The sequence below is a fragment of the Ictidomys tridecemlineatus genome, chromosome 2 (genome assembly GCF_052094955.1).
Source record: "Ictidomys tridecemlineatus isolate mIctTri1 chromosome 2, mIctTri1.hap1, whole genome shotgun sequence".
Classification (NCBI taxonomy): domain Eukaryota; kingdom Metazoa; phylum Chordata; class Mammalia; order Rodentia; family Sciuridae; genus Ictidomys; species Ictidomys tridecemlineatus.
Window position 1 is genome coordinate 212188092 of NC_135478.1, and position 27353 is coordinate 212215444.

Genomic DNA, 27353 nt, shown 5'->3' on the forward strand with positions numbered 1-27353 from the left:
GGTTGGATTTTCACAAAGGGCCACTGAGACAATAAAAATTACATGGAAATCAGAAAGACCAGTATGGGTTCCTCAGTGGCCCTTGACTAAAGAAAAGACACAAGTAGCCCATGATCTGGTCAAACAACAATTAGCGGAAGGACATATACAACCTTCTGTATCTCCCCATAATACTCCCATTTTTGTCATCAAAAAGAAATCTGGTAAATGGAGATTACTGCAAGATTTAAGAGCCATTAACAATGAAATGGTCATTATGGGACCTGCTCAATCGGGGATTCCTCAATTGTCTGCTTTGCCAAAAACTTGGTATGTTTTAGTTATAGATATTAAAGATTGTTTTTTTTCAATTCCAATTCATCCTGAGGATAGTCCACGTTTTGCATTTACTATCCCTGCACTAAATCATGAAGGTCCTGATCAGAGATATGAATGGAAAGTACTCCCTCAAGGGATGGCTAACAGCCCAACTATGTGTCAAATTTATGTTAACAAAGTAATCCAGCCACTTAGAAATCAAAATCCTGAACTACAAATATTTCACTATATGGATGATGTGTTATTGGCACACAAAGCTAAAAACACATTGCTAGAATGTTATGCCACACTTACAAACTTATTAAAAAATTATAATCTAGAGATAGCAATAGATAAAGTGCAATTAAATTTTCCAATTAATTATTTAGGAGTTCTATTATCCTCAACCATGGTCCGTCCACCAAAAATTCAAATACGAGTAGATCAACTCAAATCACTTAATGACTTTCAAAAGTTATTAGGAGACATAAATTGGATAAGGCCTTATCTAGGTATTCCAACAGGAGAATTGGGACCTTTATTTGATATCCTAAAAGGTCCATCAGATCCAAATTCACCCCGAATGTTAACGCCTGAAGCAAGAAAGGCATTAAAAATCATTGAAACATATATGGAAAATATGCATTTGGATAGAATTGATATAAGTTTGCCTTTATTATTTATTGTATTACCAACAAAAAATATTCCTACAGGAGTATTTTGGCAAGAAGGTCCATTATTATGGATACATTTATCTTATTCTCCTAACACTATTCTTACTAGATATCCTGAGGCTGTAGGACAATTAATACTCAAAGGAATAAAAACAGCAAAGGCAGTGTTTGGAATTTCTCCCCATAAAATTATTACTCCATATACTATGAATCAAATTGATGAATTAGCTAATGAGTTAAATACTTGGGCAATAATAATGTGCAAATCTAATGTTTCATTTGATAACCACTTACCATCTAATCCTTTATTGTCTTTTTGGTCATTGCATCCTGTAATTTTTCCAAAAATGACAAGAAAAACACCTATCATGAATGCTCCAAATATATTCACTGATGGGTCAAATAATGGTACAGCAGCAATAGTTACACCTGATCAAACTTTTACATTTTTAGTACCCAAACAATCAGCTCAAAAGGTAGAGCTTAATGCAGTATTACAAACTTTTGTGATGTTTAAAGATTCTGTATTTAATTTATTTTCTGATAGCCAGTATATAGTTAATGCTATAGTATCCCTTGAAGATGCTGGTAGAATTTCCCCTTCTTCTACTGTTTTCTCTTTGTTTTCCACTATACAAAGTTTAATCTGGGACAGAAAAGATCCATTCTTTATAGGACATATCAGGGCACATACAGGATTGCCTGGAGCCCTTAGTTTAGGCAATGATTTAGCAGATAAAACTACACGTGACATACATATTTTCTCTGTACTAGAAGAAGCTATAAATTTTCATGAAAGATTCCATGTCAATGCTAATACTTTACAAAAGCGTTTTAAAATAACTAAGGAACAAGCTAGACAAATAATAAAACAATGTCAAAATTGTGTGACCTTTTTACCACAAGTTAATCTTGGAGTCAATCCTAGAGGATTGATGCCTAACCATATTTGGCAGATGGACGTCACACACTTGCCAGAATTTGGAAAATTAAAATATTTGCATGTTACAATTGATACTTCTTCTGGATTTTTGATGGGCTCCCTTCATGCCGGCGAAAAAACTAAAGATGTTATAGCTCATTGCTTACAAAATTTTGCCACTGTGGGCATTCCAAAACAGTTAAAAACAGATAATGCCCCTGGTTATACGTCTACTTCTTTTAAACAATTTTGCTCATCATTTGGCATTACTCATATAACAGGAATCCCATACAATCCACAGGGTCAAGGCATAGTTGAAAGAGCTCATCAAACTATTAAAATGTACTTATTAAAGCAAAAAGATGGAATTGGGAAGGGGTATATATTCCCCAAAGATAAACTTAAAATAACGCTTTTTACTCTAAACTTTTTAAATTTGGATTCATCAGGACTTAGTGCTGCAGAAAGGCATATGTGTCCAAAAAATGTACATAAGCCCAAGGTACTTTGGAAAGATATTCTAACAGGACAATGGAAAGGTCCTGACCCAGTAATTGTCTGGAATCGGGGGTCTGTTTGTGTGTTTCCACAGGAAGAACAGCAGCCGATTTGGATTCCAGAGAGATTAACCAAGGTTCTGACCCAGAACAGCAGCCGATTTGGATTTCAGAGAGATTAACCAAGGTTCTGACCCAGTGATTGTCTGGAGTCGGGGGCCTGTTTGTGTGTTTCCACAGGGAGAACAGCAGCTGATTTGGATTCCGGAGAGATTAACTAAAATCCTGACCCAGTGATTGTCTGGAGTCGGGGGTCTGTTTTTGTGTTTCCACAGAGAGAACAGCAGCCGATTTGGATTCCAGAGAGATTAACTAAAGCGATTTCTACAGACCAAAAAGAAGATGATTTAGCTCAAATCCATAATAGCTGATATCCAAAACTCCAATTTGGCTATCCTTACATCTGCGACAGAACCAGGATGCTTTTTTCAATATCTATTTTATTATTGCCCTTTCCCATATCATGAAGTTCTATTTTATTTTTTTGAGCTCATACAGACCTAGGTTAATGTTTTGCTGATCAGTTCTATTTTTTTTTTTTTTTGACTATAGAGTTTTTAAACATTGCAATAGAGATTTTACCTGTAAAAAGTTATAAGGCCTTTACTATTGTGTTATGTGTTGTATGTATTATGTTATGTGTGCACACTTGTGTTTTGTGTTATATGTTTGAATGTACGTATGTCCAATGTACATATTTCTATATATCATATATGATGAGCGCTCATGAAAAGATGGATCCAAATATTTTTTTTTTTTTTATTCACGTGATTTAAATGGTTTAATTTAAATTGGGTAAATAACTGTTAAGAATTGTTTTAATATGTAAACAAAAAAGGAGGTTAACAGATCTGTTTGTTTGCTCTCACCTTTAGTTTTCATTATATTTAATAATTCTCTTCACTATAATGTAAATTGTTAAGAAAATTGTTTTCTTTTAGTGTCTTCTGGAATGTTACCTAATTTTTTCTTTAGCCATTATTGCCAAAATTTCTATCTTCATCCCAGTGCCGATGAAGATAATATAAATTGTTAAGAAAATTGTTTTCTTTTAGTGTCTTCTGGAATGTTACCTAATTTTTTCTTTAGTCATTATTGCCAGAATTCCTATCTTCATCCCTGTGCCGGTGAAGACAAAGATAAAACTAATCTACAGTTTCTGCAATAGCCATCACTGAACTGCTTACAGAACTTACACTGAACTGCTTACAGAACCGTCAATTGACTTGGTATATCTTCCTCCCTTCTGCTTGTCATGATCATTCAGCTAAAATTTGGGGGTCAACAGAGGTGAGGCAAAGAACCTCACCCCCCCCCCCCCCCCGCTGAGACCTCTCCACAGGTGTGGCTGTACTGGACCGGTAGTCAATGACGGGTAAGATCCAATTACAATGGTACCAACCTAAGACAGGAGGCTGACGCCCTGAGGTCAGCTCATCCGAAGACGGGTAAGGACCATATGTATTGGACAACCTAAGGCAGGCACGGTCCATAAGCCACATGCTTGTTGTTTAAACAGAGAGGGGGAGATGTTGAGAGCCACAGCCAAAGGGGCCCCAGCAAACTTCCAGCTGCCAGCAAGCTTCAGACTGCCCCAGCAACATCTAGCTGATTGGCTCCTCTGCGGTGATGTTCATTGGGCTGTTTCCCTGCCCTTCAGACTGCCAGCTGATGATTGGCTCACAGCTGCCCCAGCAACATCTAGCTGATTGGCTCCTCCACGGAGCTGCTCATTGGGTGACTTCTTTGGCTCTGCCCACGCAACCCAGCCAATCGGCCTCAAGAGGAGGAGGATTGTGGGAGGAAAAGGCTGGTGTGGGGGAGAGAGGCTTGTGGAAGCCGGTGGTGGCAGTTGGGCTCTGAGGGTTTTTCCCTGGAGCTGTTTTGTTTGGCGTTTGTAGTTCTAAAAATAAAGTTAGTTTCTTTTTGACAAGTGGCTCCTGATTTGTGCCAAGCCAGACTTCGGCACCTTGACCTAAGGGAGTTTGGGGTTGTTATTGTTGTTGTTTTTGCTACTAGGGATTGAACTCAGGGGTGCTACACCCCCAGCCCTTTCTATCTTTTATTTTGAGACAGGGTCTTGCTAAGCTGCCCAGGTTGGTCCCAAACTTGCAATCATCCTGCCTCGGCCTCCTGAGTTGCTGGGATACAGGTGTGTGGCACTGCACCTGGCAGAAGAAACTTTTATGATATTTCCAGGGAAGGTCAATGGGTCCCAGACAGGTGGGTGTCTCAGTTGTCCAGTATTTCAGGAAGTAGCCTCCTCTGACATGTGGGTTATATACATCTTATCTCGTTCACCCAAGTCAGTGAGAGTTGTGGCCAGTGGATCTGAGGAAGACATAAATGATCAATGTTTCTGTGTTCATTAGTGAGTTGTGAGACGGTGTGGTGGTGCACGCTCAACGCCAGCTATTCAGGAGGCTGAGGTAGGAGGATCACAGGTTCAAACCCAGCCTTGGCAATTTAGTGAGATCATGTCTCAAAATTTAAAAAAAAAAATGTTAAGAGGGCTGGATGTAACTTAGTTGTTGAGTGCTTCCTTAGCAAGTCTGAAGTCCTGGGTTCAAGTACCAAAAAAATAAAAAAATAAGTGACGTGTGCCTGATTTTTGTTGTGTTGTGGCGGTATTTCCAGCCAGCACCCTTCTAGGTGTGATCTTCTCCCGTAACTTGGGACTAGGGAGTGCTGGGTTTGGTGACTTCCTACCAAACTTTAGTGTGCATTGAATCTTCAAAGATAGCCCTTAGTGGCAGCTCATCCTTAAAATGCAAAGCAGATAGGATCAAAGAGAGACTTATGAGAATTGGGTCTATATTGGTGAAGGGGAATAAAGTATGCTTTCAGTGTCACCTTCCAGCAAACAGCCACCACTGTCCCTACCCTACCCAGGCCTCTTCCTCCCAATCTTTGAAAATATTGCAAAGCACAATGGTGGAGCAGAGTTCTGTGTGGACAGCAGCCACACCTGTCCACACCAGAGCTGGGAGAATAGCAGAAGGACAAGTCAAGGTCAAATACAATGACCAAGTGACCTGGACAGAGCGCATAGGTCACTATTATAACCTGAAGCTTCCTGACTGCCATGGTGTACAGGTGCCGCAGGTGTTGGAGAGGGTGGACACCTCCAGCTCATGAAGGCAGATTGGTGCATATCGCAAAGGCAGAAGTCTGTCCAGGGCTCGGCCATGCAGGAGGACCGTTCTCCTCACATCCTGGTTTCTATGGCACCTGTCAGGTGCTTTCTGGAGGAAGCGTGGGAGCAGTGGGCAAGCTGGCTCATGCCCATCTCACCTTTGTCACTGTGGTCCAGCCTGGGCCAGAAGGGGAGGACCCGGATGTAGGAGGACGTGCAGAACTTGGTGCCAATGCCCCAGGGAAAGTCATAAACCTCTGAGGACTTCAGAGTACTCTCCTTGGAATTCTCCTGGACTTGATTCCATACCAGGATGCCTCGCTCCTCCAGGCTTCCTAATGTAGGACAGGAGAAGTCAAGAGTGGGTCCTGATGGCAGGGGAAGACAGGGCAGAGGGAGGCTCTGGTGGCCACATGCTAGGACCTGTGGCCTCCACTCAGCACCCTGGTGCACATGCCCCCACTGACACCTCCTCCTCCATTTTGTCCCCTCTTCCTCTGTCTCCTTCTACTCCTCTTCTCCTTCCTCCTCCTTCTCCTCCAAGCCCAGCTCAAGAATCAGAGCTCAGCTCTGCAGGCATCCTTTGAGGCTCAAAAGGAGCCCAGCACAGCCATGTGGAACCCCCTTTCCACAGCTCTAGTGAGCAGACGTGTCCTCACTTGAATGTGCGTGGAATATACAGATGCACTTCACACTTGGTGGACAGTCACCGGGTGAAATAAAATACCATGAAGCAGGTGCTACCACAAGGGTCCCCAGAAGTGGCTGAGGGAGGCGAGAGAGAGAGAGAGAGAGAGAGAGAGAGAGAGAGAGAGAGAGAGAGAGAGAGAGAGGAGAGCTGTTGGACAGCAGCTACCCCAACCTTCAGAGACTGGGCCTCTTGCTTTCCACATCAGCTCCCTGGATACCTGCACACTCTATTTGCTCCTCACAGCACGTATTACCCAGTATGGACTTGTCTGCTTTCTTGCCTCGTTCCCCATTTGCCTGTGGACTTCCAGAAGGGATATATCTTACTACTCTTCATATTCTTGGTACATAGCACCTGCTATATAGCAAGTGCTTCATGGAATTTTATTAATACTATGAGTGAATGAATGAATATGTGTGATCTCTCTCACTAATTAAATTATAGGCTTCATGAAAGCCAGGGCTGTGTCTTTTTCCTGTTGCTTCTGGTACATTTCCCATTTAGGGATCTGCTGTGGTTTGAACTCTCTCTCCCTTAAAATTCATACATTGAAACCCAAACCCCAGTTTCTCAGAATGTGACTATATTTGGAGACAGGACCATTACAATGAGGTAGTTGAGTTACAAAGAGGCCTTTAGGGTGACTCCTAATCCAATGTGACTGGCATCTTTATAAGAAAGGGTTAGGACACAGGATCAGATACCAGGAATGTGCACAAACAGAGGAAAGGCCATCTGCAAGCTAAGGAGATATATCTCAGAAATAACCAAACTTATCAGCTCCCTGATCACAGATTTTTAGACCCCAGAACTGTGAGAGAATAAATGGTTTAAGCCCCCAGGGCTGGGATGTTTTGTTATAGCAGCCCAAGCTGACTAATACAGACACTTTCGTACCCTCATCTCCAGACCTAGAGCCCACTCAAGGTGTGACATGACCAGTGACCAGCCTGTCACAGTTATCACAGCTAGAAGCACTCCTCGTCATTCAGACTGCACCCATGTATCCACATTGCCAGTTCACAGGTGAGCCCTACCAGGGATGGTGTTATCCAGGAGAAAGCCCAGAAATCCTCCAACAAACATGTCTGTGGTCAGCAACACCTGGATGACCTGGTCCAGCTGGAGAATGCCTATAATGAGACAAAAGTGACAGGTTCACAGGACCCTGAGTCCCTGCTGGCTCCACAACCAGAGTGGCAACTGTGTGGGGGACACAGCGGAGTGACAAAATGGAGAGGTGAGGAGCAATCACCTGTCTGCAGCTTCTCGGGGTTCTTCTTCACCCAGTTGGGAATGGTGAGGCCATAGTAAATGGAGAAGCCAAAGACAAAGAGGTTCCTGGATGAGTTCATGTCCACGTACTGCAGGAGGAAGGCCCAGATAGAGGTGCTGAGATCATTCCTTCACGACCTTTCAGAAGGTTGGACATCTCTGGCTATTTCTCTCTTCCATTTGGGAGCAGTGTGGTTCCAGGCCAAGGATTCCCTTCTCCTCCCCAGCCCCTATCCCATTCTGCCCATCTCCATCCTCTGGGCTCCTGCTACTTTTCTGCGGCAACTTTCCCATCTCACCTGCAGATTGGAGATCCCCACAGCACTGATGATCCCGAACATGACAATGAACATGCCCCCGAGTAGTGGCAAACACAGCCCCGATCTTCCCAAAAACACCCATCAGGAGCAACACGAAGCCTGCTGTGACGATCACCATCCTGCTCCCCACCTGTGGCAATCAGGGAGAGGGTGATGGAGAATCCGGCAGGCCAGACATCCCAGAGGCCTTGTTACAGGTCACCTTGAGCATTGCTGAGATGGACTTTCAGAAACAGGGCCCCAGAACATACTTTATACCCTCTGCTCCCAAATGGGGTTGGAGAGAGAGAAAATGATGGCATGATTGGGGCCCAGCCTCTGCCCTCACCTCTCCACTCTGTCACTCTCATACCTGTCTTCAAGTGCTGGACCAAATGCTCATCCCCTAGGAAGCCCGCACATGAGGGGATTAGTCTCTCTGGAGTGGCAGTGGCCCTGTGCTTAAGAATGGGGGTCTGAGAGCCAATCTCAGCCCTGCTTCTCACTGACAGCTGTTACCTGGTTTGCATAGAGATCCCCGAGTGACAAGGAGTCTTGGAATGCTAAAGAAATGTGTTTGGCTACCTCCTTACAACTGCTATTAGATCTTGAAATAAAACAGTTTCTACAAAGGCTTAAAAAATAGCTCACCCTGCGGTGAAGATCATGGACCTTGGTCAACATCCTCCCATCACATAGCTGATCTCAATGCTGGGGCACACAGCTACCACCCTGTTGTCACTACCAATGGTTGTGCTAATCAGGGCTCACAACTAGGGTTTGGGTGACAACTTGTATCAGTGAGGCAGAAATGACCTCTGAAAACAATTCTGTATGATACTGCAGTGGTATACATGTGTCCTTATACACTTGTCTAAATCTGCAAGATGTACAACACCAGGAGTGAACCCTAATGTAAACTGTGGATTGTGGGTAGTGATGATGATGTCAGTTCATCAACCATAACAGATGTACCGCCAGAGTGGCGGAAGGCCATTATGCCTATGTGGCAGAAATGGGTCTCATTATCTCTCACTCATTTTAGCTGTGAACCTAAAACTGGTTGGAAACAAGTCTTCAAATAATGACACTCCAATTTGGGGGATTCTATATCATTCTTGGAAGTTAGGGCTATATTACAAATATTCTCATCCTCATAAATCCAGTGTTGATGAATATATTTAGATAGTTCTTGAATCTGTTTCTCATTCCCGTGTACCTACCCCCAGACCCTAACAGATACTATAATATAGTTTCAGTCTTGCAAGATGAAAAAGTTCTAGAGATATGTCATAACAATTTGAATATGATAAACACTACTGAATTGTATACCTAATAACAGTTACCAGAGTAAATTGTATGTTTAGTGCTTTTTACCACAATTAAAACCTTTTGAAAAGATACTCCAGCCTCAACTAAAGTCCATCAATGCAGTGATAAAGTAGCAGATTATACACTTGCCTATTTTATTCTTTCCAGGCAAAACGTTATTTATTTAACTGTCTTCATTAGAAATTCTTACCACATCAAAGAACGTTTTGTTTTCTTTACAGCCTTGACAATTAGCTGTGAGAACAGAGGCATGACTACAAGCACCATGGATAGATGTGTCGGGGTCAACCCATGTCCTTTGCACATGCCACTAGTCTCCTTTCCCAATCTTACTACTGCACACACTTTGCATACAGCCCTGGGCCGTTTTAGTCTCAGGAATGAAATATGGCTGGCAGCAGGACATCCTACAGAACTGACAGGAGAATTCTGGCCTTTAATCTTATATCCCCCAAGACTTGGAGAGAATCAAGAAGTTGTGGGAACTCATTGCTGGAGAGGCACAACACGGGGCAGTACCTCAAAGGGCCGCCAGGGGGTGCGCGAGTCCATAAAAGCGAGTGGTCTTAGCACCTTCACCTCTTTCCCAGTTGATGGGTCTTTTGCTTGATGTGTAGCCTTGTTTTCATCTATGTACCTTTATTTCCTACTTTCACCCTTTCCTCTAATGACCTTAGCTTATAAATGATTTCAAAAAAAAGGCCTTTTTTTCTTTATTGAGATATTTTTTGTTGGCATGAGATTTATTCCATTTAGTGGGAAAGGAAATATCTGCTGCTTAGTACTTATGTAGCACTGTACCATATTTCTGCATGGGTTAATTATCCTCCTGTGGAAAATGTTCCCCTCACTTTCATGAATGGCTTTGAACTCTTACAGAGTGGGTGTCATGGAACATAGGACTTGCTGTAGGGTTGGGTGCTGGCTCAAACATTTGCTCACAGATTTTAGCTCCAGCTGTGCCAGAGGTCATACAGGGCACAGAGGAAGATAGATCTGATGCTATAAAGACTCAGTGCCTTCAGGATGCACATCAGAGCCACTGAGGGAGCCATAAGACAGGGCAAGTCAGGGTGTGGGGGGAGAAGGTGCTGTATTTTTTCCTTGGCTCACAGGACTTGCTCTGGGACCACTGCCAGAATTCACTGAAACATATGGAAAGCAACAAAGAAACACTATGGTTTTCTAAGTCACTTTGTTTTTTGGCAGCAGGGATTGAACTCAGGAATGTTTACCCACTGAGCCACATCCCAGCTTTCTTTTATGTTTTTATTTTAAGACAAGTCTCACTAAGTTGCTTAGAGCCTTGTTGTTGCTAAGGCTGGCTTTGAACTTGATATCCTCCTGCCTCAGCCTTTCTAACCACTGGGATTATAGGCTGTGCCACCGCACCTGGCTCTACGTCACTTTAGAAAACATCATTCTCAAGAGTTCTTGCTGATCTAATTGATCTATAGTGTAGAAAATGGGGAGCCATGAGAAGTAGATGGGCAAGATCCTGAGAAGACAGGATGGAAGGCACTACTTTAGCATCCAGGCGGGAGATGATCAGGCTGCGGCACTGGGGAAGATGAAAGGAGACAGGAAGGGGGCCATGGGGAGAAATCAGAACCAACAGGTGAGCAAGAAGCTAAGGAGGACATGCCAGTGGGGTGAAAAGAGACAAGGACGGCAGGAGAAGTCAGATAGGGCATTCGTTGGGCTTCCCAGAAGTCACTGTGTGTGAAGTGCCTTGGGGACATCAGGAGGGGCTGCCATGCACAGTGGATCACTCAGGTCTATAGGTAAGGAAGCCCCCACCTAAACTTCAGAAAGGAAGGACTCTCTCCAGTACCCACCAGTGACAGAATAGACTTTTTGCCTGTGGATGGCCACAGTCCAACAAAGTCAAGGACAGAAAGTGGAATCATGGGCCCTGCAGAGGCACCTGTCATAACCCTCAAACCTGTGAATACATTGCCTCTATTGGCAAAAGCGACTCTGCTGATGTGATAACTTTAAGGACCTGGGGATGGGAGAGTAGCCAGGTAAGCCCAGTCTAAGTCCACTTGTTCTACAAAGCAGAGCACCTTTCCATCTGTGGCAGGGGAATACGGAGAAAGTGGCCACAGCCCAATCATTGCAGATGCTGGATGACAGAAAAGGACAGGGCATGGGTCCCCCCAGAGCCTCCAGAGAATGGCCCAGCTGATGTCTCCCTTTTAGCCCACGAGGCCAGTGTCCAAAATCTGGCCTCCAGATCCATTAAGATAGTAAGTTTGGATGTTCATTATCTCTAGCAATTAGAGAAATGCAAATTAAAACCACACTGAGATTTCATCTACTGTCTTTCCCATTCTCATCCCCCTTCCTCCCCCCACCATTCCCCCTGTCCAGTCCAATGAACCTGCACTTTCCTCCACCTCTGCCTATTGGGAGTCAGCATCTGTATATCAGAGAGAACATTAGCCATTTTGGAGATTGGCTGATTTCACTTAGCATGATAATCTCCAGTTCCATCCAGTCAGACTGGCAATTATCAAGAATATGAGTAACAATAAGCGTTGGCATGGATGTGGAGCAAAGAAGTTTACTCATATATTGCATATGGGACTGCAAATTGGTGCAACACTCGGAAAAGCAGTGTGGCGATTCCTCCAAAAACTTGTACTGGAACCACCATTTGACCCAGTTATCCCACTCCTTGGTGTATGCCCAGATGATGTAAAATCTGCATACTGTAGTGATGTGGCCACATCAATGTTCATAGCAGCCCAATTCACAATGGCTAAGCTATGGAACCAACCTAGGTGCCCCCCAATAGATGAATGAATAAAGAAAATGTGATCCACGTACACAATGGAATATACTCAGCCTTAAAGAAGAATGAAATGATGGCATTTGCTGGTAAATGGATGGAACTGGAGATTATCATGCTAAGTGAAATCAGCCAATCTCCAAAATGGCTAATGTTCTCTCTGATATACAGATGCTGACTCCCAATAGGCAGAGGTGGAGGAAAGTGCAGGTTCATTGGACTGGACAGGGGGAATGGTGGGGGGAGGAAGGGGGATGAGAATGGGAAAGACAGTAGAATGAATTTTATATAACTTTCCTATGTTCATATATGAATACATGACCAGTGAAACTCCACATCATGTACAACCACAAGAAGGGGAAATTATACTCCATATATGTATGACATATCAAAATACATTCTACTTTCATGTACAGCTAAAAAGAACAAAATAAAATAAAATAAGAAGATAATAAGTTTGGGTTGTTTGAAGTCATCACTTTGTGCTAATTTGCTACAGAAGCAATAGGAAAGTAGCAGGTATGATGGCAGATTCAGGTACCCAGCCTGTCCCCAGAAGCCACCATCAGGAGACTTACCTTGGTGATCCCCAGTGCGCCAACATTCTCGCTGAAGGAGGTGGTGCCATTTCCTGTCCCCCAGGCTCCTGCCAATAAGCAGCCAAGACCCTCGATGCCAATGCCGCGGTTGATGGCGTGCTTCGGAGGGGGTGGGGCTCCCAAAGCCGGGCACAGGCATAATAATCACCCACAGACTCCACCATGGAGGAGACCACCCCAGCAATGATCCCAAAGACTCCAGCCAGGCTGATGGTGGGGCGGCCCCATTGTCCTGAAAATGCAGTGCAGGGGGGTGTCCAGTCAGAGGAGGCTGAGGAAACCCACGTCATTTCCTGGCTAGAGGGCTTTCTGGGAGACTGTAAGGAGTTGGCAGCTCTTACAACGACTTTGGCTTTGCCTGGATTCCTGCCCTGCCATTCCTCCTGAGTCTTATCAGATGCCCAGAACTTGAGGTCACTGTGCATAGAAAGAAGCAGAAATGGCCTTTTCCTAGGGAGGCCTGAAGGTTTTGGAATTCTTATAACAACCTGGAGTCTCTTCTTCTTTAGGAGTCAAATATGGACCCCCTGGGGTCTATCTCTCCTTATCAACCCCTCCCCCAGCCCTGTTCTACTCTCCATCCTGTGACCTGAGGCACACAGATCCAGTGGCCCAAGCTAGAAGGATACCTATCTTCTCCTTACCCGGGTAAGGGACGCGGAACCAAGGGGCCTGGCGCAGGACATTGCTTTTGGTGTCAGTGCGGGCCAGGTACCCATAGTCAGTGGGGGACGAGGGGAGAGTGTTGGTGACCGTGAGCACGAAGCAGATGAACCAGGAAATGCAGAGAGCCAGCAGCACCTGCCAAAGGGAGTCTCCCTTCAGCTCTGCCAGCTCCTGCCCCCTTTCCTCCCTCAGGAGGGGTCCAGGAACATGCTCAGATGAGTAAGTGCTGGGTGACCACGCTGCTAGGGACAATAGGAACCTCCTGTGTCCATGGAGAACTTAGCACATTAAAGAAACAGGCTGGAAACAGAAGCACAAAACAAACTATGGAAGGAGACTATGCGGCAGGAAAATCCAGCACACTGGGCACAGCATGGAGCAGAAGGATTCCCACCTGCTCTCTCTCCACTGATTGCTGATCATGTGACCTGGGAGCAAACCCTCTGAAACTTAGTTTTCTCATCTCTACCATGGAATTACAATCACTGTTCTGCAGAGCCTGAAACAGGGCCTGAAAATGAGGTCTACAGGTATATCAATTTTATATTTGGTGGTGGGACCCCAGAACTCTATATTCTTAGTGAATTCTCCAAGTGATTCACATACACACTGAATTTTGGAATCATTGGACTGCAGGGTTATTGAAAGGTCAATAAGATCATTATATGGAAGTTTCTTTGTACCTTGAGAAACACAGTTCTCAGTTAAACCTGAAGACACAGCTATGGTGACAATTACACACTGGACAGCGTGGTGTGAAATCAACAAAGAAGGCTCTGGGAAGGTATGCGCCATCTTGCTCACCAGCAGTTGGATTACCCGTGAGCCATTGGGAAAGACCCTGATCTAAGCAATTTGGCTCAGCAGGCTCCTTCAGACACTTAGTTTTACATCATTAGAGGTGAACCTGGCTGTCTCTCCCAGTACCTTGTATGAGGACAAGAAGACACAACTGTGCCCAGAAGAGCAACTAGGGCTCCTGGGAGAGAAGCCTGTGAGGAAGGACCTAGAATACAAGGCCACCAACTGCCGGGAAGTACATCCCACAGACCTGGGACTCTTTCTTCCTCCTAGGAAGAGGCCACCACAGATGGAGGAGCTTTGATTTGGGGGCCACCTGGGCACAGGAAGTTGCTGACAATCTCCAGGTACATCAATTATGAATGGAAGAGGGTGGGTAAGAGGTGCTTCTTACAGGGAAGACCTGAAAGAGGTAGAACTTGGAGGTGTGACACTTCTTCTCTCCACCATACACAGGCACAGGCACCGGGATGTTTTTCAGGAATTGAGAAAACAGCATGATGAGGAAGATGGTCCTGAAACAAACAAGCACACCCAAGCTGGAAAGTGGGCTTATCCTGAGCAGGGGCTCAGGAGGCTTTGGGGGTGGTCTGAGAAGCTGAGCCACCAGGTGTCTCTGGGACCAATGTCCTCACCAGGTGGGGCTCCAGCTGGTTGCCCTCTGCACCATATGTAGATACCTGCTATCTCTGAAAAGAGGTCCCTGTTGGAACTGCTTGTGGCTGAAGAGGACTCCTGGGATAGGATGCCATTGTTTCTGGTGCATCTGAGAGGAACAGGCTGTGCAGCAGAGTCACTGAGGCCCATAGGGACTGTCATATCTCTCAGGCAGGACTGGTGCAGGTCTGATGATTCCCACACCTCACCTCAGACCACAAGAGGCAGAGTGAATGACAGTGTTGAGAAACTGATGTGACTCCATTTTTTAGAAACCAGCCTCTACCTCAGAGCAAAGCCTGTCCAAGGAAGGGGGCGTGACCCGTGTCCTTGGAAAACCCCACAGAGCACTTCTAGACAGATAGCCACCCTGCTGAGTTGTTTGTCTGTAAATAACAAGAGAGGTCTGTGGCACCAGGTGTCCCTGACTCAGGCTAAGTGAGGACCCATAGCAACCCTCTAGCAACCAACAATCAGCATGAGACATAGAAAATACCTGGGATGCCACATGACCCCCCAGTAGTTTATGGTGGTTGATAACATGTTGGGAAACCATGTAGTTCAGCATGTTCTCCCCTCATTGCTTAAACCAATCAGTTTAAAGGAATCCCCCTCTTGTACTAGGCAATCAACCTTACCCAACTTGTTCCAGTCAGTGAATGTGGTAATCATGTTTTAGAGTTGTTTTATGATTTTCCCGCGGTGTGTGATGATTTGCTGACAGATGGTATGTTGTATGTGAAGTCCCTGACTCCTGCAAAGAGTGTATAAAACTACTGCAAACCCTGGGCTTGGGGCCTCTCAGCATCACCAGTTGCTGTGTGCGCAGAGGACCGAGCTAGCTGGCAATAAATACCTCTTTGCTGCTTACATCGATCTTGGTCTCTTGTGGTCTTTTGGGGGTTCCAAATTTGAGCATATCAGTGTCTCTCCCAGGTCCCTCCAAAATTGTTTAAATGCTTGAGGCCTCATTTCTTGTTTCCTGATCCTCCCAGCTGACCACCTCTCCTTCACATGCGCATGGCCCCAAGGCCTCCTGGCTGCTTCCTGGTATCATGGGCTTTTATCTCTCTTAGACTACAATGATGCTGAAGAGCTGGGGCCATTCTTTGCACCCTTTCCCAGCTCAATGAAAACTGGCATCCTGGACTCACATTATTCTTACTAGCTGTACTTCCACCAAAGAAAGCGTGGCTGGGCCTCCTCCCCAGAAAGTACTTACGTGAAGGAAATCCCCCAGTGGATTCCAGTGTCATTGCCAACAGGATCAAAGAGAGGCAGGGCCACCAGGGAAATGGTCGGAGCAATGGTCAAGGGGCTAATGAAGCGCATGAGAAAGCCGATGAGGCCTGAGAATCCCACCAGTATCTGGATACAGGAAGCAACCATGATGGCACCCTGCAACTGAAGGGAGAGAGTTGGCCTCTGCTCAGCCCAGGCCCCCCAAACAGGCCAAGCTGCTCAGCCTGCTGCTCAGTCTGGTCACCCCGTGGGTGCATTCAAAGGCAGGGAGGGCAAAGGCAAAGCTGGAACTCAAAGGAACTGAGAGGAGAGACCTCATCTCACTCCTCTCCACTCTCTATTCCAATGGTCTGTTGCACATTTTCATTTAACATGAAAGATTTCAGGAAACAGGCCTCAGGGTTCTTATCAGTCCCAGTCATGGTGATGAAATGACTTGTGACAATTCAGTGTGTATTGAACATCTTGCTGCTATACTCTTCTGTTCTTCTGCTGACTATTGCTGGGGTCGGAAAAGGACCAGTGAGTGAGTATTTTAGGCTTGGTAGCCATACGGGCTCCGTTGCAACTTTTCCAGACAAGATGTGAACAAGTGAGCATAGCTGTTTCCAATGGGACTTCATTTATAGACACTGAAATTTGAATAGCATGCAATTTTGACATGTCAGGGCATAGTATCCTTCTTTGAGGTTTTTAAAAATTACCATGAAAATGTAAAACCATTCTTAGCTCATGGGCTATTCCAAAACAGGCAATGGGCCAGATTTGGCCTTAGTTTGGCCACCCTCAATCTATTGGATTTGAATGAGCTTATTTTACCTCCTCTCTTTACCAGTTTGGATGTCATACATTCCTTTTTAATCTTTTAGAAATTATTACTAATTCTTTAGTGTTAATATTCACATAACAAAGTCTACAGCTAAATAAAAATTTCTTTCCTCCTCTCAAACAATATAATTACTGTAGAAAACTTTAACTCCTATTGTTGGGAGTTGCCCTGGCTCCAAAGATTAACTTCCCCATCCCCCAAGAAGAACCATCCAATGGTGAGCCCTGCTGGCTCACATGATCCTTACCCAACAATCAGAGCCCTGCTGGCTCACCTGATCCTACCCACCAATCACACTAGCCCTGCTAGCTCACCTGATCCTTACCCTCCAATCTAAAAGCACCCCATGCCAACTGTCAAACCACCCTGGGCTCTCTAAATATGCAGAGCTGTTCCTCAATAAACAGGCATTTGCTCCAACGACAAGCCTTGTTCGTTCTTTCATTGGTGTGAAAACCCGGGAGGGGGAATGCCTCGCTGCTTGAGGGCCCCCCTCTCAAGGCTTGCTGTCCTGGTCCACTCTTTCAAGTGCTGTTTGTTTACAAGACCAGATCTTCAGTAGGTGAGTTCCCCTATCGTGTATCCAACTTCAGACGGGCTACGCAGGGGCTTTGACCGTGATCATCCGGCAAACCTTGGATGCCTAATCTGGAGGAGAGAACACACCCAACCACGACCTTCATGGTCACGGTGGACTCTCTGGAACCCAGTTCATGAGCAGGAGGTACTGAGGGGTGGAAGAACAAGCACTCCTCTCTCTCTCTCTCTCTCTCTCTCTCTCTCTCTCTCTCTCTCTTTCTCAAGCACGCTTGTCCCTCTCCTGACCTATGGGGGCCTCTTCTTCCCTCCCTGCAGACTCCCCCTTATTAAATTCTGCACACAAGATTGGCCTTACTATCAATTAGACAATCAAAGTCAATGGCCCCCAGGAGGATCCCTAGATCCCGCAATTCGTAGAGATCTGTTAACTCCTGTGAGCGCTCGAAAAAGTGGAAGGAGTTCCCCTATGTTGAGGCTTTTTCTCTTCTTCATTCTCACCCCTACCTATCCAGCAGATGAACACCCTCCCTACCGACCTCCCCCATTAGCTCCGTCCACCCCCTCAGGTGCTCCCCCTGTCTTGGCTCACAGCTTTAGTTCCCCCAAACTAGATCCCGCCCCTAGTCCCACAAATCATGGCCCCTTTAAGAGAGGTTGCTGGACCTGAGTGCATTATCCAGGTACATGTCCCGTACTCAATGAATGACCCCATGCAACTCGAGCAAAGGTTGGGCTCATTCACAACAAAAGAGAGTTTCAAAAGCGCCCTCCAGGCTTATAGCCTCACTTATATGTTATTGGCTAATACTCTTCTTCTTGAGGTATGTACCAGAGTCTGGGAACTTGCCAGAGCCCATGTGGATGAAACTCACCGACTTAATCCCAATCACCCTCCGGGGCCACTTGCTGCCCCAGATCAAACTCCCAAAACCCCAGATGGCCTTCATGTCCTTATGACATATTTCCTCTTGCAGAACTACCCTGACATCTGGGCCAAACTAAAAAAGCTCAAACAAGGCCCTGCCACCCCCCAGACTGAGAAATTTCAGATGCTCGCCCAGTCCTGCAGGGTGCTTCCTTGGGTTGCCGCCCATCACTGAAAACCTCCCTGGGCACCTACTTCAAGTGTGGCAAGGAGGGACATTGGGCCAGGGCATGTCCTGCACCACACACTCTGCATACCCCATGCCCTAATTGTCAACAACAAGGTCATTGGGGCTCTGACTGTCCTAGATCTTGTAGGAGGCCTATGGCAAGGGAACCCTCTGACCTTCTGGGCATGGCAATCAATTGACGGTGCCTTGGGTCCTTGTCCCTGGCTGTAACGATCAATACACAGAAACCCAGGGTGCGGATTCAGGTGGATAGGTGCAAGGTTGACTTTCTCCTTGACAACAGAGCTACCTTCTCAGTCCTGACAGAATTCTTGGGGCAAACAGTGCCGTCCACCTCTCCTATTGTTGGGGTAGGAGGAAAGACCATCTATCCAAGAAAGACTCCCCTATTACTCTGTTTCGTAGACAACTTCCCAACCTCTCAGGCATTCCTAGTTATGCCCCAATGCCAAGTTCCTTTGCTCGGGTGAGATATTCTCTTCAAATTCAATACAACAATAAATATACAGGTCATACAGGTTCCTGGCATCACTCAGGCCCCATAATCGGCCTGTTCATTTTTTCTGGCTCTTTTGGCAGAAAACTGGCCATTCTGCTCCACTTGTGAGGCTGACATGGTTGACCCATTGTATGGAATACCCACACCCCCTCCACCATTTCCTGATTATTCAGGACCTTCTTAGCAAGGGGTACCTCCGTCCTGCTCATTCTCCTTACTCCCATACTACAATAAAAAAAACCCAATGGGTCCTACCTATGACTCATCAACACTTCCGTTAGGCCCATAAAGTTCTTCTGGGCCTACAACATACATCCTTTGGTTCCCAACCCATACACTCTGCTGTCTCCGATCCTCCACACTGCCACCCACTTCTCAGTCATAGATTTAAAGGATATCTTTTTGCCTTTAACCTGGACTGTCCTTCCTCAGGGATTTCGAGATAGTCCACACCTCTTTGGACAAACCTTGGCCTCCCACCTCCAATCTTTTCATCCCCAGTGCCCCAAATCCACCCTCTTGCAATATGTTGATAATCATCCAGCAAATCTCTTTGCCCACCTGCAGAGAGGAAAGCACCCCACCACAGTCTTTAAGGCTATGGTGGCCCTCAGGGACTACTTCCTTGGGCAGATTTGAAAGTCCTAGTCCTCTCACCTTTAGACTTGGCCACTAGAGAGACACTTACCCTCCCCTTCCTCTCCCCTCTTTCTGGCCCTGGGAGTATCCAGCCTCTCCAGGAGGGGTCCCGAAAAGCCTTGGCCAAGGTCTCCCATGGCTCCAGCTCCATCCAAGATGAGAACTTCGACTGTCAGGATTCGGTGACGACCAATCTCTGCAGCTCGAACCTGCCACTAAGGCGCTCCTGATTTTTGGCTCTAGCAGGGATGCCCCTTTTGCCAATAAATCAGTTTCCTCCTTCTCTGTGTCCTCTTCCCTCCTCCTTACATGGGTAATGTGTCCTCTCTGCCGGTCGACTCTCCCCTACAATGCCTCTTGGATCAAATGTAGCACCCAGGCTTGGCCCACTTATCCCTTAGACAACCAAAGCAGATGGCTCCTTTTTGGGTCCCTGGATCTCTCCATTCTAAGGGATTTCTTCCAGGTTTTCTTCTTGCTCCGATCCAATCCTGCTCTCTCCACCTCTTGCAAACAAATTCTTTCGGCCTCCAAAGGGCACTCAATAGATAACAGAGTTCTCCTACTTAATTTCTTGGCCTTAAAGGGATATCGGGCCTCTCCACAAAAGGCCCAAATAGTATGTATCTAGGGTTCTCTATCTCTCAAAGGAAAAAGGCCATTATTGTGTCTATACCTACACCAAAGACCAAAGATGACTCTCCTCCTTGGGTTTGGCTGGGTACTTCAGGGCCTGGAATCTGGCCAAGGGCCCCCCAAGATGAACCCCTACTCTCAGCGGTAGGGAAGCCCTTTAAAAAGGCCCTCCTCTGGGCACCCACCCTGCATCTCTCCGACCTCTCCTGACCCTTCACCCTCTATATAAAAATAGGGACAAGTTCTAGCATTCAGAGTCAGGAATATGGCCCCACATTTGCACTAGTGGCCTACCTATCCAAACAGTTTGACTCCAGCATCAGGGGCTGGCCCCCATGCCTCAGAGCCCTAGCAGCAGCCCATGACCTCCAGAAAGAAGTACACAAGCTTACCTTTGGCTCCCCACTAACCATCTCATCTCCTCACCATTATTTTCTCACTTACAAGGGGGTGACAGTCACTTCCTCCTTCCAGGGTTCTATCCCTCCTTGTCTCTCCTTGAAAATCCCTCCATCTCTTTTCAGCCCTGCTCTCCATTAAACCCTGCCTCCCTCCTCCAATCTTCTCCCTCGCAAGATCCCATCCACAAATGCCTGGAGGAATTAGAGATTATTTTTCCCTGCCCTACCACCATTTCTGAGGGACCCCTGCCCTCTTCGGATCTCATCTGGTTCTCAGATGGTAGCTCCTTTATATATAAGGGGGTTAGAGTGGTGGGGTATGCTGTCATTTCCCTCTCATCCATCATAGAGGACAAACCTCTCCCACCCAATACCAACATCAACAAGCTGAACTCTTAGCTGCCACAGGGCATGTGAGCTAGCGGAGGGAAAAACCCTCTCCCTATATAATACGTCTTCCATATCCTGATCTCCCATGCATCCATTTGGAAAGAAAGTGGGTATTGACCACAAGAGGGACGGCAGTCATTAATTCCACACTTATTTCTGGCCTACTACAAGCCTCCAGGCTGCCTTCCTAACTGGGAATAATCCATTGCAAGGCCCACCAAACTGACTCCTCCCTTACTACTATGGGGAATTCCAAGGCCAGTCAAGTGGCTTGATCAGCCACCCTACAGAACTTTACCCTCCTCTCTGCTACTCTTCATTACCACCGGGGATCAGCCCAAAGATCCCCCAAAACTCTTCCAGTTTCTTCACTCTATTCCATTCTAGTCCACAGAGTCTCACTATTTTCCTTCAGTCCTTTTTCACCCTTTCCCTCTGGGTAAAGGTGCTCCCCTTGGCTTTATTACACATTAGGGTCCTGCCAAAACAGCCTTCTAATCTCTCACCTTTCAAAGTCATGTATGGCCATCCCCTCGTTCCTCCCAGACTGCCTACAGAACCCCTACCCATCTCCAAAACCTATGCCCTGCCCCTCCTCTTCCATCTATGCTCTGAACTCTGGTGCTATCAAGCCTGGCTCCTTCCTGACCCCAGTCTCTCTCAAAACCCTACCTCCTTACCACCTGGTCAACTTGTTTACTATTGCCCACCCGGGGAAAAGCCCCCTCCAAAACCAAAATGGGAGGGTCCTGCTCAGGTGACTATGTGCACTCCCTTGGTAGCCAAACTCAAACTATCTAATAACCAACTTACCCCATGGATTCATATTTCCAGGCTTAAGCCCGGCACTCCTATACCTTTATCAGAAGAGCCAACGATTGTCACCTGTCATTAAGTACTCTTGTCAATGCTCCCCCTCATTTCTGACCCCTCTTGGGTCTTCTCTTTGCCCTTTATTCAAGGCAATTGACCCTAAAAACCCCCTTCAGCCAGATACCCTTCTCTTCCTTACAGACCCCCTACTTGCTTGGATCTGGCCGGTAGTGGGACCATTGTGTGTTGTCCTTCTGACAAACCACTTAGGTGTCCAGAGCATGGTTACCCCTGAATAAGTGTGATCATAAGAGAGCACTTTACCAGTTGCCTTCTGGGTCTAAGGAGAAACGTGTGTGTTTTTTTTACCCTCCCAGTTTCATTGAGGTGTAACTGGTGTGCAGGACCCTTCACATAGTTGGCACGTACAGTTTGGGCATGTGCACACTCTGGTGTTCCCATCACCACCCTCCAACAGCATTCCCATGCCTGGGTTCCTGGTGAAGTTGTTTCTTCCTGTTGCTTACATCTACCCCTACCCAGTTATCTTCAGTGAGTCCATGACTGTCCTGGGAGGCAAACTGAGCTCTCTTTGGGTGAGGCCTTGGGTATGATCTGGTCCAGCCCACCTGCTCTATCGTCGCTCTGTCTTCCCCTGTCTGAAGTGCTCTCTAAATCCTTCCTTTCCTCAACTTCTCCATCCTGTGTGGAGGTTGCCCAGTTATGGGGATCCACATGCCCTGCTTCTGAAAAACCAAGGTGCTTCTTTGGGTCCTGCCCATTGCCAATAGAAGAGTGAGAAGCTTTGGTGTCGTGAGCTAGTTACAGGCTTTGATAGAGTTTCTGCTTTTCCTATGTGTATGTTTGTGCATGTCTGAGTTCAGTTTTAAGTTCCCAGGGGAAGAAGTCACCATCTTCTGATGGCAGCTGGAGTGTACCTAAGTACCACTGAGACTCGCTGCTCAGACCAGTGGTTAGCTGGAGCATCTATGCCAAGTGTGATAGCATGCACTTAGTGTGTCCACCTTAAAGTTTACACAGGGCTCGAGAGGGCCTCTCAGTTTCATAAGAATTCCAAGTATCAGTATTTAAAGTTGAAGTGTTTCACATAAAACCTAGAGAGATCTGACTGCTCTCAAAGGGAAATATGGTAGCTGGTACACCCAGGTAGGAGAAAGTTTGAAGAGCAGACTTAATAGAGAGGGGAGGGAGCTAGATTGGACTAGGAATGAAGAGTGGAATTCAGGGTGTTAGGTGCAGGACAGGCTGGTCTGAAGGGCCTACAGGACATGCCAAACAAAGTTAGCTGCAGGATGACCTGACCACTCAAACCCTCTGTCTGGTTCTATATCACCTGTTTGCTTTAAGCCCAAATGCCCAAGCCCCTGCTCAAGGCTTAACAATCAACCACCTGCTCAAGGTTGAACACTTAACCCCCCTTGGGCCAACAAGGCAGCTTGTAGACCCAGAGACCCCATTAGATTTGGGCTATAAAAACTCCCTGTGCCTGTTCCTTCCCCCTATCATAAAGTTCATTCAGATGCAGGTGGGTAAAATTTCTAGTCAAGCTTTTAACCAGCTTCTCCTCAGGAATTACCAACTCCTGGCTACTGATGATACCTCTAATTGAGACCTATGCCGAATGGACTGATGTTATCATGGATCTGTGGTGGCAAGGAACCTTCGTTGATACCGGTCTTCTCTGCCCTCCTGTGGGGGCTCCTTATTTACCTCCTCTTTCTCCCACACTGCCCCATTTCAGCAGGAAGCAGACAGAATGAGTCAATGCCCATTCTCATTTAATAACAAAGAGGGGGGAATGTTTGGAGTCACCCCGGCTCCAAAGACTAACTTCCCCATCCCCCAAGAAGAACCATCCAATGGTGAGCCCTGCTCACATGATCCTTACCCACCAATCAGAGCCCTGCTGGCTCACATGATCCTTACCCACAAATCAGAGCCCTGAAGGCTCACCTGATCCTACCCACCAATCACACTAGCCCTGCTGGCTCACCCGATCCTTACCCCATGCCAACTGTCAAACCACCCTGGGCTCTATAAATATGCAGAGCTGTTCCTCAATAAACGGGCATTTGCTCTGGTGACAAGTCTTGTTCGTTCTTTCACCTATTACCATCTTCTGTTTTCTATGCTATTATTGCCAAGTGTATATTTTTCCACTGTCATTGATTATTATTATGAACTTTCTTTATTTTTGTGCAGTTGCTCCTTACTTACATTTACCTACTGCCCTACACTGAACCGTGCCACATTCCAAATTACGATATCAAAGTCCTAGCCCCCAACATTGTGGTATTTGGAAATGGAGGCTTGGGAGGAAACAAGGTATAGGTGAGGTCAGGGGAATGAGGCCCCCATGACAGCCTTAGTACCATTATATGAAAAGGAAACTTCTCTTTCCCATGCATCAAAGAAAGCTATGAGAGGACGTAGTTAGAAGGCAGCCATCTGCAAGCCAATGAGAGAGCCCTCACCAGAATCCAACCATGCTGGCAATCTGATCTAAGGCTTCCAGTCTCCATCACTGTGAGAAAATACATTTCTGTTGTTTAAGCCATGCAGTCTATGGTATTTTTGTTATAGCAACCCAAGGTGACAAATATACCTACGCTTTAACCACATGTTTTTTCCTTCACTATCGCTTCTTTCCCACCACTCTTTAATTCAAGATTTAATTTATTTTACCTGAAGAATTTCTTTTAGTAGTTATCTCATAGAAGGTCAGTAATGAATAAACTCTGTCCATCTTTGTTTCACTGAAAATGTTTGACTTTGTCACCATCCTTGTATGATATAGAATACTATAGTTGGGGACCGAATTCTAGGATGACTGTTTTATCTCAGCCGTTTGGAAATATTCCATTGCCTTCCAACCTCTGAGGCTGCTTACTGAAAAGGCTGCAGAATGTCCAATTTCTATGGTTTTGTAGGTTGTTTTTCTTTTCTTGTTACTTTTAAGATTTTCTCTGTGTATTTGATGTAGCTGCTTCATTATGATGTGTTCACTGTGGATTTGCTTTTATTTATTCCACTTGGGACTTCATGTGCTTTTTTCCGGAGTATTCCCATCTTTCATCTGTTCTACACTATCAGATGTTCTATCTTTTAATACTATTTACTCTATTATGGCCTTTTAGAACACCAATTAAATGCAAGTAGACATCTTGTTCTATTCTACATTTCTTATTCTTTATTTAATATTCCTATTTTTTCTCTCTTTCTGTGCTGAATTCTGGATTATTTCCTTATATGATCTTTCAGTTCATTAATCTTCCTGTGTACAAATGCTGTTTGATCATTAAATGCATTTTTAAATTGCAATGACAACATCTTTTTATTACTAACATTCTATTGATTTTATTTTCAAATTTCCCTGTTCTTATTTCACTTTATTATTGTGTGTAGTAGTATGGTTTCTAATGAGTCTCAATCCTCTTAAATAAATTTAAATATGTTGACTTGATAGCCTTTCAGTTTGTTCAATTATCTCTTGTTTCTGAGAGTCTCTCTAACAATACATTATTTTCTTGTGTGAAATGCCGACATTTTCACCTCTGAGCTCATCTTCAGGGGATTGTTTTTTCCTGTGGGAGTCTTCTAGAGCTGGGAATGTGGATGATTCCGTAGAGTGACTTCACATTTTTTTCTGCTGAGAGCCACAGTTATTTTGTTGACAGGACCTGTCTCCACTCCTGAGTTTGGGAAACTTGCCACCACTCTGACGTGTTGAGAGCTGTAGTTTTAAATCCTCAGGCAACTCTGTGTCCCAACACTTCCCACAGACTCCTGGGCAGAGTGAGAGAGAGGCTTCCTTTCTCTCTCCCTATCACAGACGTCTGCTCACTGGAGGGATGCCCATCACAACCCTAGCTGTTAATTACAACCCAAACTTTGAGCTTTGTCCTGTGTCTGGCTTGATTGCTCATTCCACCATCGTAAGCCCCATGCTTCTGACTATGCTTTCCATCCTTGTTTCTAGAAAGAGGCATTGCCCCTTGGTTCTCTGCTCCTGTATGCATTTGAAAATACAGTTCATCCATCATTTTTATATGTTGGTACTGTGAGTGGTTCTGTGAGGCCTGAAGTACCATAACACTGGGAGGTGAAGTTTAAACTGGTCTCATGTATGGAAAATTGAACTTGCCATTTCCCCACCCCCCATACACACAATTTGCTACTTTTCCTGCAAGCACTGTCTCTTCAGAACAGAATCACTGTTCATTTTCCCTCTCCACTGCTTCCTGAACCTCAGCAAGTCATATTCATGTGGCTTTCATCTGTGACTAGACTGTGATTTACAGTTGGTGTGCTGACCATGGGTGGGTTCCAGCCTTGACATGTGCACAGGTCAATGTAATTTAGTGAGACATGGAGAATCCACCCTCCATCCCAATAGGGTGACCTGGTCAACAAAACCAACCAATTAATCAATTAAGAAAATGAGGTTGATACTTGATGGAACTTTCACTCATTAACACCACTGATGACCAGAAGAGGGAGCAAAACCTATGAACTGATACTGGGCTTGTGGCCCATTGCATTGAACTCCTCGAGGTGGGAAAGGATGGTGCAGATGAGAGACTGCCTTAGCCCAGGCAAAAGGGGCTCCTGCGCTGGGCTGTGTTTTAGAGCAGGAGTTGGCAAACTTCTTCTATTAAAAGCTACTCTGAAATGCTTTTTAAAATTTTGGGCCATGTGTGGTTTCTGCCACATACACCTTTTTTTAAGCAAACTTTGAAATATATAATTTATTCTTAGTTCATGGGCAGTTAAAGAAACAGCCACAGGTGGAATTTGGTAAAAGAACCATAGTTTGCTGATTCCTGCTTTATGAAACTTTACAAGCACACACACAAAAAATAAATAAATAAATAAATAAATAAAGAAAGAAAGAAAGAAAGAAAGAAAGAAAGAAAGAAAAGGAGAGGGAGAGGGAGGGGGGAAGGAGGAGGAGGGGAGGGGAGGGGGAAGGGAGGGGAGGGGGAAGAAAAGAAAATGTATCAAAGAAATGTAGCTATCTATGTCACTTGAACCCTTCCTCCTTGAAAGATTAAAAGTGTTCCCAAGGATGCCCCTCTTCACAATCTACGCTTTCCTCGCCAGCAGCCCCCATCACCTCTCCTGCTCATCATCCTCTTTTATTTTCTTCATTGCACTATGACTCCCTGATGTTTCCCTCTTGCATCTTCTTATTGGAGCACATCCACTAGAATGCTGGCTTCCTGAGGACAGGATCCTTATCTATCCACTTGCCCATCACTATCCTAGAGCCCAGATCTTTCCTGGCAGGGAGCTGGATAATAAAGCTTCAGCCAATGAATTGACCCCATCTGTCCCCCCACCCGCTGAACCTCTTACCTCTCGGATCCTCTTCTGCCATTCCTCTGTGAACTCAGGTGAGCTGACATTCACCTGGCTGGCATTGAGTGTCCACTCTGGGCACTTCCAGGATGGAAGAGATAGCATGGCCAGAGAAGGCGCCACAAAACCCTGGAGAATCAGCAACCTGGAGGAGCGGGAGGATG

The 27353-nt window shown here is 45.6% G+C and overlaps 1 pseudogene across 1 annotated transcript; it reads right to left on the reverse strand.

Moving 5' to 3' along the window:
* Positions 1–5606: 5606 nt before the first annotated feature.
* On the reverse strand, positions 5607–27310 carry LOC101971424 (solute carrier family 23 member 2-like; annotated as a pseudogene). The gene is made up of 6 exons (XR_013435424.1): positions 27187–27310; positions 15926–16107; positions 14441–14561; positions 13224–13380; positions 12559–12811; positions 5607–5808 (listed from the first exon to the last, which is right to left on the reverse strand). The product of XR_013435424.1 is annotated as a solute carrier family 23 member 2-like (transcript).
* Positions 27311–27353: the final 43 nt, after the last annotated feature.